An 11,077-nucleotide genomic window follows, 5' to 3' on the forward strand; every position below is an offset into this window, starting at 1 on the left:
AGCCAGAGCCAAGTGTAAGTCTGGGCTTCTCCTCTGCTCAGTGGCCAGTACCACCTTGGTGGGGGTGGGTGCGGCTCCGCAGCTGCAGGAGCAGAAGCCCTGAGGATCAGGTATGAATTGGCTCTGTCCCCCTCAACTGCATACTCTCCTCAGTGGAGGCAGTTTCACCCTCATGTGGAGGAGCATGAAGGGCTGGAGTGGGCACTCAGTGTGGGCTGGTATGCACGTTGGCATGGTCCTAGCACCAGTCAGAGCTCCAGACCGCTCCCAATCTGCCACCCCCATGAACACCACTGCTGCTGTGCTGCGTCAAACCGGCTGTGTCTCCTACAACTGCATACTCTCCTCAGCTGCAGCAGCCTTCACCCTAGTGTGGAGCTGTACCATGGAGCAAAATGGGCTGGAGCGGGCACTCAGATCAGGCTGGGGCAAACGCTGGGGCAGTTCTGGGAAACCAGCCAGAGTCCCAGGCAGTTTTAGCCTGCTTCTGCCTTGCTTCAGGAGTAAGCAAGCATGTGCATGTGTTTCACAAGCGGAGTTTAGGCTTCTTACAGCCCTGCTGTCAGTCCCACTGGTTCTCAAATGAGCTAAGGGGACTCATCCCTCCCAGTGCTGGGCCCCAGACGTGGGCACCCAATATGTGGTTCAAGTTGCTCACTCCCCAGGGAGGATCTTTGAGCCAATGTCATCCCCCTCCTCTTCTGTGTCCCCTCCAAGGGGCACAGGTCCCAACCTCATCACTTCTTTTCCCTTCCTACCTGACTCCATGTTACAGCCTTGGTTGTAGGAGAGTCCTTCTGCCAGTCTCCAGTTTGTTTCAGTGCGAACTGCTCCACATGTAGAGGTATTTTTGATGTTTGTGGCAGGAGATGAGCTCTGTGTCCTCCTAATCAGCCACCTTGATCTCCTCCTTTCATAACTACTGTGTTTTGAATAGGATTTTATTCAGGGAAGAAGAAAACCTTGCTGGATTGAAGTCAAGTGAGATAAAGTGGATGGCTAGTGATGTGCCTGATTTCTCCAAGGCTACAAATCTGAGAACGTCTTCCCTCTCTCACATCTGGGTCACTTTAGAGTTTTACCGAGGGAAAATATATTGTATTACAGGAGTACAACTATTAGGTCAATCAGTAAGAATATGTGAAATCAGAAAACTTAATAAAACGTTAATACTAGTGGGGAAAAATTAGGAGTTGAGAAGAAGAAGACTGCCATCTTTGAAGGACTTCACAGGATATAGCAGTACCAGGTACGTGGGAGAGGAGGAGAGTATGGGAACAGCTTTGCACTCAGAGATAGAGGCATGAGTGGCCACAAGTGGAGGCATGGCCCCATGGCCTTCACTGGAAGTAGTCACAATGCCCAGAACAAACCCTGTTAAACTGAAAGAGGCAACGAGACAGAGGTGGATGAGAATCAAACAAGTCCCTGTCAAAAGGAAGTTTTCCCCCATTTTGCTAGAAATAAAAGAAGATCCAGAGAGTCAGGAAGGAAATATTCTAGGCTTAGATTAAGGATCTACGAGGGTGCTCAATCCCTGACAAAGAATATCTACTAAGTTCTTCCCCAAGATTGATGGGAGGAAGGACCTGGGCTTCCCAGACTTCTCAACTAAGGAGACAGGAGGCCCTTGGAGGAAAAGAGAGTAGCAGAGTCTACTAGTGCGATGGCAATGAATTCTAGTGCATTTAATGCAGTTTAGATCTTTCAGGTAGTGTTGGAGGTCTCTGCTGGAGACATACATGGGCAGTTAGGAATTAATTACTATCAATAAAAAAGGACAGATGACCCAATAGAAAAATTGGCAACAGGTGCCAACAGGTATTTCACAAAGTAGGAAATATGACTGGCAAAAAAAAAAAATCATTTGAAATGCTACTCAAGCTCACTGGCAGTCAGGAAAATGAAAATTAAAACCACAATGATAGTGTTTAAATAAACTTGCAAAGTGGTACAACTACTTTAGAAGCAATTTGAGATTTTCTAGTAAATTTGAAAATAAATATATCATAAGACCCAAGAATATCATCTAGATAAACTTTTATGTTTTTTGTCTCAGGAGTCAAGTATTAGAATGGTCATTGCAGCAGTGTCTATAATAGCAAAATGGAGAACTGCATAAGTGTTCATTAGTAGAACATAGAAATTGCAATATAGTCAAACAATGGAATAAGGTAGAACAGTGGAAATACACAAACGTAGGAACAGACATCAATATAAGCATAAGCAGCAAATTGGAAGTATGGTTGGCCCATTTATATTTTGGTGAAAATGAAACCTACATGAGGGAAATTACTGGACCTCAAGTAGACCACTTCCTAACTTGAAATAAAGATATATGTAAGTGTAATGAAAACATAAAAATACATGTGAAGTATGTTGCAATTGAGATGTGCAGATGTGAGATATACATTGCTTCTGTGTGAGGATGTGCATGTACATGTGTGTCTAAGCAGTTAAATAGCCCTTCTAAAGCTGTTGCACATAAAATTTTTGGTTAAAATGCTTGATAATTTTTATTATCATGTTGTTTATTTATTCTGCTACTATAATTAGATTTGGGAAAGTTAACTCATTAGAATATTGAAATAATGAATATCTACATTTATCTGAATGTCTTTTCAAAAGCAGAAATAAACATTATAAAAACATTATAAGAGAAATTAAAAAAATAGTTCTTACAGAGTACTAAAAGTGAAACTTAAAAGCAACTACAAAAGATTATATTTGCCTACATTATACCCTTTATTATTATCCTTCAACGATTATACATAATTTTATGTGGATCCTATATCTCAGTGTATTCTGAATTACTTATTTTGTAAATGTTGCTCCAGAAGGAAATTAGAAGTTCTTCTTCTTATTTTTTTTTTTGTTTTCAGAAATTTGGTGAGGTTAATGTTAGATGATTTTGACCTGCATCCATTCAAGATGCTTGGACCAAGAGTGAAAAGGAGGGCTTCCCTGGTGGCTCAGTGGTTGAGAGTCCACCTGCCAATGCAGGGTACAGGGGTTCGTGCCCTGGTTCGGGAAGATCCCACATGCCGCGGAGCGGCTGGGCCCGTGAGCCATGGCCGCTGAGCCTGCGCGTCCGGAGACTGTGCTCCACAGCGGGAGAGGCCACAACAGTGAGAGGCCCACGTACCGCAAAAAAAAAAAAAGTCTAGATGGCTTCACTGGTGAATCTATCAAACATTCAATACCTATCTTTCTCAAACTGTTCCAAAGAATTCAAGAGCAGGGAACACTTCCAAACTCACTTTATGAGGCCAGGATTACCCTGATACCAAACCAGACAAAGACACTACCTAGAGAAGAAAATTATAGGCCAATCCCTCTGATGCAAAAATCCTCAACAAAATGTTAGCAAACCAAATAAAACAATACTTTAAAAGGATCATACATCATGATCAAGTGGAATTTATTCTAGAGGTGTAAGGATGATTCAACATCCACAAATCAATCAATGTGATACACCACATTAACAAATAAAGGAATAAAAACAATATGATAATCTCAATAGGTGCAGAAAAAGCTTTTGACAAAATTCAACACCCATTTATGATAAAAACTCTCCAGAAAGTGGGCATAGAGGGAACCTACTTCAATATAATAAAGGCCATATATGACAAACCCACAGCAAACATCATACTCAATGATGAAAAACTGAAAGCATTTCCTCCAAGATCAGGAATAAGACAAGGATGTCCACTCTCGCCACTATTATTCAACATAGTTTTGGAAGTTCTAGCCACAGCTATCAGAGAAGAAAAAGAAAAAAAAGGGAATACAAATTGGAAAAGAGGAAATAAAACTGTCACTGTTTGCAGACGACATGATAATATATATAGAAAATCCTAAAAATGCCACAAGAAAACTACTAGCACTAATCAATGAATTTGGTAAGGCTGCAGGATACAAAATTAAAGCACAGAAATCTCTGGAATTCTTATAAACTAACAACAAAAAATCAGAAAGAGAATATAAGGAAACACTCCCATTTACCATCACAACAAAAAGAATAAAATACCTAGAAATAAACTGACCTAAGGAGGCAAAAGACTTGTACTCAGAAAACTATAAAACACTGATGAAAAAAATCAAAGATGACATAAACAGATGGAGAAATATACCATGTTCTTGGATTGGAAGAATCAATATTGTGAAAATGATTATACTACCCAAAGCAATCTACAGATTCAATGCAATCCCTATCAAACTACCAATGGCATTCTTCACAGATTTAGAACAAAAAGTTTTACAATTCACATGGAAACACAAAAGACCCGAATAGCCAAAGCAATCTTGAGAAAGAAAAATGGAGCTGGCGAAATGAGACTCCCTGACTTCAGAGTATACTACAAAGCTACAGTAATCAAGACAGTATGGTACTGGCATAGATCAATGGTACAGGATAGAGTACCCAGAGATAGACCCATGCACATTAATCACCTAATTTACAACAAAAGAGGAAAGAACATACAATGAAGAAAAGACAGCCTCTTCAATAGTGGTGCTGGGAAAACTGGACAGGTACATGTAAAAGAATGAAATTAGAACACTCCCTACCACCATACACAAAAATAAACTCAAATGGATTAAAGACCTAAATGTAAGACCAGACACTGTAAAACTCGTACAGGAAAACATAGGAAAAACACTCTGACGTAAACCACAGCAAGATCTTTTTTGACCCACCCCCTAGAGTAATGAAAATAAAAACAAAAATAAACAAATGTGACCTAATTAAATTGAAAAGCTTTTTGCACAGCAAAAAAAGCCATAAACGAGACTAAAAGACAACCCTTAGAATGGGAGAATACATTTGCAAATGAAACAGTAGACAAAGGATTAATCTCCAAAATATACAAATAGCTCATGGAGCTGAATATCAAAAAAACAAACAATCCAATTAAGAAATGGGTGGAAGACCTAAATAGACATTTCACCAAAGAAGACATACAGATGGCCAACAAACACATGAAAAGATGCTCAACATCACTGAATATTAGAGAAATGCACATCAAAACTACAATGAGGTATAACCTCACACCAGTCAGAATGGCCATTATCAAAAAATCTAGAAACAATAAATGATGGAAAGGGTGTTGTGAAAAGGAAACCCTCCTGAACTGTAGGTGGGAATATAAATTGAAACAACCACTATGGAGAACAGTATGGAGGGTCCTTAAAAAACTAAAAATAGAACTACCATATGACCCAGCAATCCCACTACTGGGCATATACCCTGAGAAAACCATAGCTCAAAAAGACTCATGTACCACAATGTTCACTGCAGCACTATTTACAATAGCCAGAACATGGAAGCAATCTAAATGTCCATCGACAGATGAACGGATAAAGAAGATGTGGCACATATATACAATGGAATATTACTCAGCCATAAAAAGGAATGAAATTGAGTTATTTGTAGTGAGGTGGATGGACCCAGAGTCTGTCATACAGAGTGAAGTAAGAAAGAGAAAAACAAATACTGTATGCTAACGCATATATATGGAATCTAAAATTAAAAAATGGTACTGATGAACTTAGTGGCAGGGCAGGAATAAAGACGTAGACATAGAGAATGGACTTGAGGATGAGGTCGGGGAGGGGGAAGCTGGGACAAAGTGAGAGAGTGGCATGGAAATATATACACTACCAAACGTAAAATAGATAGCTAGTGGGAAGCAGCTGCATAGCACAGGGTGATCAGTTCTGTGCTTTGTGACCACCTAGAGGGGTGGGATGGGGAGGGTGGGAGGGAGGCTCAAGAGGGAGGGGATATGGGGACATATGTATGCATATGGCTGATTCACTCTTGTGTACAACAGAAACTAACACAGTACTGTGAAGCAATTATACTCCAATAAAGTTCCAAAAAAAGAAAAAAAGAAAAAACACTGAGGGACCTCCTGGTGGTCCAGTGGGTAAGACTTCACACTCTCAATGCAGGGGGCCCGGGTTCGATCCCTAATCGGGGAACTAGATCCTACATGCATGCCACAACTAAGAGTCCGCATGCTGCAACTAACAAGTCTGCATGCCGCAATAAGGAGTCCACATGCCGCAACTGAAGATCCCGCATGCAGCAACAAAGATCCCACATGCCACAACTAAGACCAGGAGCAGCCTAAATAAATAAATATTAAAAAAAAACACTAAGCCAATAAAAGATCTGAAGTTCATCATGTTGCCCCCAAAAGATAACTAATATAAAAGGTATTATAAAGTAAAGCAACAACTGTCAGTGAGAGGCGATGACTCAGTCTTTGCTGACACTGAATTTGGATCAAGAACACGGATGTCCTGATGTTTGAAAACCTTCTGTCAAATGTAAGGTATATGCTTCCTGAATGATAATATAAGCTTATAGGACTACGCCACAGCAAGAGTTGAGTTCTCTTGATCTCATGAAACCGTTTCTTGCACAAACACTAGTATCAACAGCTTTGGGTTCCTATCAGAGTCTCTGAGGCCCAGGAAACCTCTTCCTCACTCCACTCCTTCATCCTTGATGGCCAGTTTATTCATAATATGGCACTGTATCATTGGCTAATTAAAACAGGAACTTATTAATCTATATATGTGTGTGTGTGTGTCAAGGCCTATATATGTGGTTTCTTCCCACTAGTTCATAACTCTTCCAAAACTTTGCAGAAAATACCTTCAATGAAGAGCAAAATCCTACTTCAGCTGTTCATGCTATAGTGTCTCCATCTTTGGAGTAAACTGGGGTGTAGTTGTGGGTTTAGAAATCCTCCAGCCATACCTTCTCATCTACTCTTCCTTTCCACTCAATACTGGGGAAAATGTCTCTCTTCCTCCTCATTAAATAGCTTAAGAGAGAGAAATATCAGAAAGCTTACGCTTTGTAGGGCCAAGGAAAGCAAAGTTTCAAAACCTCTCAGCTCAGAATGTGGCCCTCTAGCCTCTCCCTCAGCTTGGGAAACATGGAATGGGCTAATAGACCTCTCTTGCCCCAAAGGATCTTTCCAGGAGGCGTAAGTCCTTATGACCCTGCCCCAGCATTCTTAGAACTGCTAACCCACCATTTATTCATTCGTATTCTTAGAACTGCTAACCCGCCATTTATTCATTCGTAAACCTCAGTGCAAGGAGAATAGGGGAATGAATATATTTTTAAATGAATTTGTATTCAGTACAGAAATAGAGTCACAGTAAATCTCAGGCTGCCAAGGCACACATTCATGTCTTTCACACTGTGTGAACTGTGAGTAATGATCTCCTTTTGGGGAAAACTTATTAAGAGTCAAAATATTAAGTTGTTATTCTATTTTAATATGCATAAATGCAATAGAAGAATTATAATTTTAATTGTGTTCAGCACACAAAAATATTCCCCAGAGTACCATCCAGTAGAACTCAGAGAGCTTTTACCTTTAGCTAGAGAAACTGAACTTTTGGGGGTGCTGTGCTAAGAAAATTTGGACTCAGTGAACAGTTTCCTTCTGCAACACCTAGAAATTCACTTTCTTTAGAAGATCTGCCCTGGTACCCAGAGGATTGGTGTTACATTCTATGTGAAGACCCAAAAAGGGTGTAAATTTCTTCATGTCATTTTTTGGGAAAATGTTTCAAAAACACTTCATTTTTTAAAGTACACAGAACAGTGTAAGCAGAGGAATTTTAACTAGGAGATGAGTTCAATATGTGAATGTGGTAGGTGGGATAACGCCCCCCCCCCCCCCCGCCGAACACCACACACACACATAGAAGTCTATATCGTAGTCCCCAGAACCTGTGTAGATGTTGCCTTACATGCTCAAGAGACTGCAAATGTGATTTGGCAAGATTATTACCCTGGATTATCTGGGTGGACCCAATGTAATCATAAGGCTGCTTATAAGAGGGAAGCAAGAGAGTCAGAGAAAATGTGAAGACGGAGGCAGAGGTGGGGGGGAGGGGGAGAGAGAGACAGAGAGGAGAGAAATAGAGAGATTTGAAGATGCTACCCTGTTGGATTTGAAAATGAGGGAAGAGACCATCAGCAAAGAGAATGCAAGGACTTGATTCTCTCCTAGAACCTCCAGAAGGAAACATTCTTTTCTTTCTTTTTTTTTTAAGAAACTGTTTGTTTTCCGTCAACCTATTTCCATTTGAAGAGTTTGTGGAAGAACAGCTTAAGATGACTCAGTGGTTGTTCCTACCCATTCAGTGGCCTGAGCAGTGGGAGCTGCAGACCAGTCTTCAATGGGGAACTGCTGAGTAGGCACAGAGGGCACCTGCACACCTTCGGACCAGTCCGCCACCTCAGGTTGAGTAGCAGTGAACTCAGGAGTGGTCCATTCACCCTGAAATTCCTCCTTGGCCACAGCTTTCCCAGCTGCTACCTGTTATTCCTTTTCAATCTCTTCAGGATCTCTGTAGAAGTAGAGATCAGGCATGACCTCCCATGGGTGTTCACAGGAGATGGTCCCATGCATGTGCAGAACTTCCCAGGCGAGCATCCACCACATCAGACCCGAGTGAGCTCCCTTGTTGTTGCACAGGATGGCAATGTCCACATAGCACAGCAGAGAGTCTGTGTTACACAGAGTAACGGTAGGCAGGTTAACATAAGAGGCCTCTGTGAGAGGCTGGTAGTCAGCCCTGGGATCAGTAACCACCAGAAGTCTTGGCTCCCGGAAGGCTGCCTGGATCTGGTTAGTGAAGGGTCCAGGAGTGAAATGGCTAGCAATAGGAGTGGCTCTAGGGACAGCAGCAAACTTCAGCACAGCTTGCTGGCCAGTATTCCTGGAGGATACGACACTGACATCAGCTGGGAATTCAATGGCACGAGCTGCCAACAGAAGCTTCTCCCAGGTTCTCTTCAGATTTATGATGTAGATGCCATCACTTTTCCTGTTGTAGATGTACTGTTCCATTTGGAAGTCAAAGTTGGTGCCACCTAAGTGGGTTCCTGCTGCAAGGAATTTGAGGACATCCTCCTCCTTCACTTGTAGGACATCAAGGGCTCCGGACATTGTGAAAGTTTCCCTTTAAGTTAGGATGGGAGTCCAGAACAACGCTGTATGGACCCCTGTCTGCGTAGTGCAGAAAGGAGGAACACATCCTTGCTGACACCTGGATTTCAGTAACTCTAATTGGGAGGACTGTGAGATAATAGGTTTGTATTGTTATAAGTCATAAAATGTGTTGAAATTTGTTACAGCAGCAATAGGAAACTAATACAATGCATCAAAAGAAAGGGTCCAAGAAAAGTACCATAAAATTCTAATTGTGAACAATAAAACCGCAATATGCTAGGGCTTAAGACTCTGAGTGGATTCTAATCAGAATCTGTTGGCCACCACTATGCCTGACATAGAAGTGACAGTACACAACTCATATGTGTAAACTAATTAATAAAATACAAATAAATCATAGCCATGTACATGGAGTTTAAATAAAAAATACATAACTTCCTACTTTTCAAAAAGGCAGTCTCTGTGAAGGAAAATATGATCAATATATCATCAACTCGAAAAATATAGTGTCCTCTAGATCTGATGACCTTGTTCAGCATCTCTTATGAGTAAATGTGTGATTGTTTGAAGGTACAGAGAGAAGACATAGCAACGTGCTTTTGGATATTTGTTCCGTCTGCCTTTTCCTTCAGCTTTGCATAAACCAAACATATTCCACTTAGGAACTACACAAATAGTCGAAGGTGGCATGAAGGTTGTAGCAAGCATGTTTTCCAGGGGAAGTATATTTTTGCATTTGAAATTGGCCACAGCTTAGCAACGCCAGCTTCCAAAACATTTATACCAAGTGAAGAGCTGCATATGCCGTTGTGCTCATGTACCGAAACAGCACCAAGCAGGGGTGCCTGACAGGGTGGAAAGGAAGAATCTCAAAACATGCTTATTTTCTTGTTATTATTGCTGTTTCAAATGGTTGTTTTCAACTGAGAGCATCACGCCTTTAACATTAGTTCAATACTATAGAAAGGATATGTTCTTTACATTTAACTTTGATATGGTGTCTGTTATAACTGGGATCATTATTATTACTACGAAAGAGTGGCTTCCAAATTGAAAAATGAGGAGCTCCAGTGGCATCTCCTGACTCCAGTGCAATGCTCCCTCTCAAGTCGTCAAAGGGCCATAAGCTTTGTCTGTTTCCCTCCCAAATTCCCCTGAGTGGTGTAAGGTGCAGGTCATCAAGCCAGTTGAGGGCAGAGGATAGATTCTGCTCCATCTTTTTTCCTGAGAGGAGGATTTAATCTATTTTCTCCTCCATAGGGACTTAGCTCTTAGTCCTGATATCCAGAGAGCTCCTTCCTCCCCTCACTGGAGATGACTTGGTTTATTAAAAATCACATGCAGGGCTTCCCTGGTGGCGCAGTGGTTGAGAGCCCACCTGCCGATGCAGGGGACGCGGGTTCATGCCCCGGTCTGGGAAGATCCCACATGCCGCGGAGCGGCTGGGTCCATGAGCCATGGCCGCTGAGCCTGTGCGTCCGGAGCCTGTGCTCCGCAACGGGAGAGGCCATAACAGTGAGAGGCCTGCGTACCGCCAAAAAAAAAAAAAAAAAAAAAAAATCACATGCAAAGTGGTTTAATTGCATGGGAAAATACGTGGTTTAATTGCCAAGCAGATCAAGATGAACTATGGCAGCACCTAAATATCAGTCATGGCACAAATTCCTTCTGTTAAAGGTCAGAGAGTTGCCACTATCTCCCTGCAGAGAAAGTTTTCATTGCTCTGGGGCCAAAGCTGGAGAACATCAGGACATCCCAAATGCTTTCCTGGATGCGTTTTCATATCTCCTTCCTGCCTTGTCCATGATGTTCTTGGAAGAAGTTTTGAGAGCAGAATAAAGACCTTGTGCAGAACATAAAACAGGGTCTTTAGAGCAAAACACACCTGGGCTCAAATCTCAGTCCTGCTATTTTCTGGTTGCGATACCTTGGATCTGGTAGATAGTCTCTCTGAGGTTTGGTTTGCTCATTTGTTAAATAAAATAGCATCACACAGTTTGCAGCATTGTCATAGTGTGATTTAAAGAGTTAAACCCCTATTATCTCTTGTCACACTCCAGAAAGAGTAGCTACTACTAAAATCCACA

At 41.5% G+C, this 11,077-nt stretch overlaps 1 pseudogene; it reads right to left on the minus strand.

The window, feature by feature from the left end:
• Window positions 1-8,144: 8,144 nt before the first annotated feature.
• LOC132501669 (small ribosomal subunit protein uS2-like) lies at window positions 8,145-8,987 on the minus strand (annotated as a pseudogene).
• Window positions 8,988-11,077: the final 2,090 nt, after the last annotated feature.

This window comes from Mesoplodon densirostris, chromosome 14 (genome assembly GCF_025265405.1).
Source record: "Mesoplodon densirostris isolate mMesDen1 chromosome 14, mMesDen1 primary haplotype, whole genome shotgun sequence".
NCBI lineage: Eukaryota > Metazoa > Chordata > Mammalia > Artiodactyla > Ziphiidae > Mesoplodon > Mesoplodon densirostris.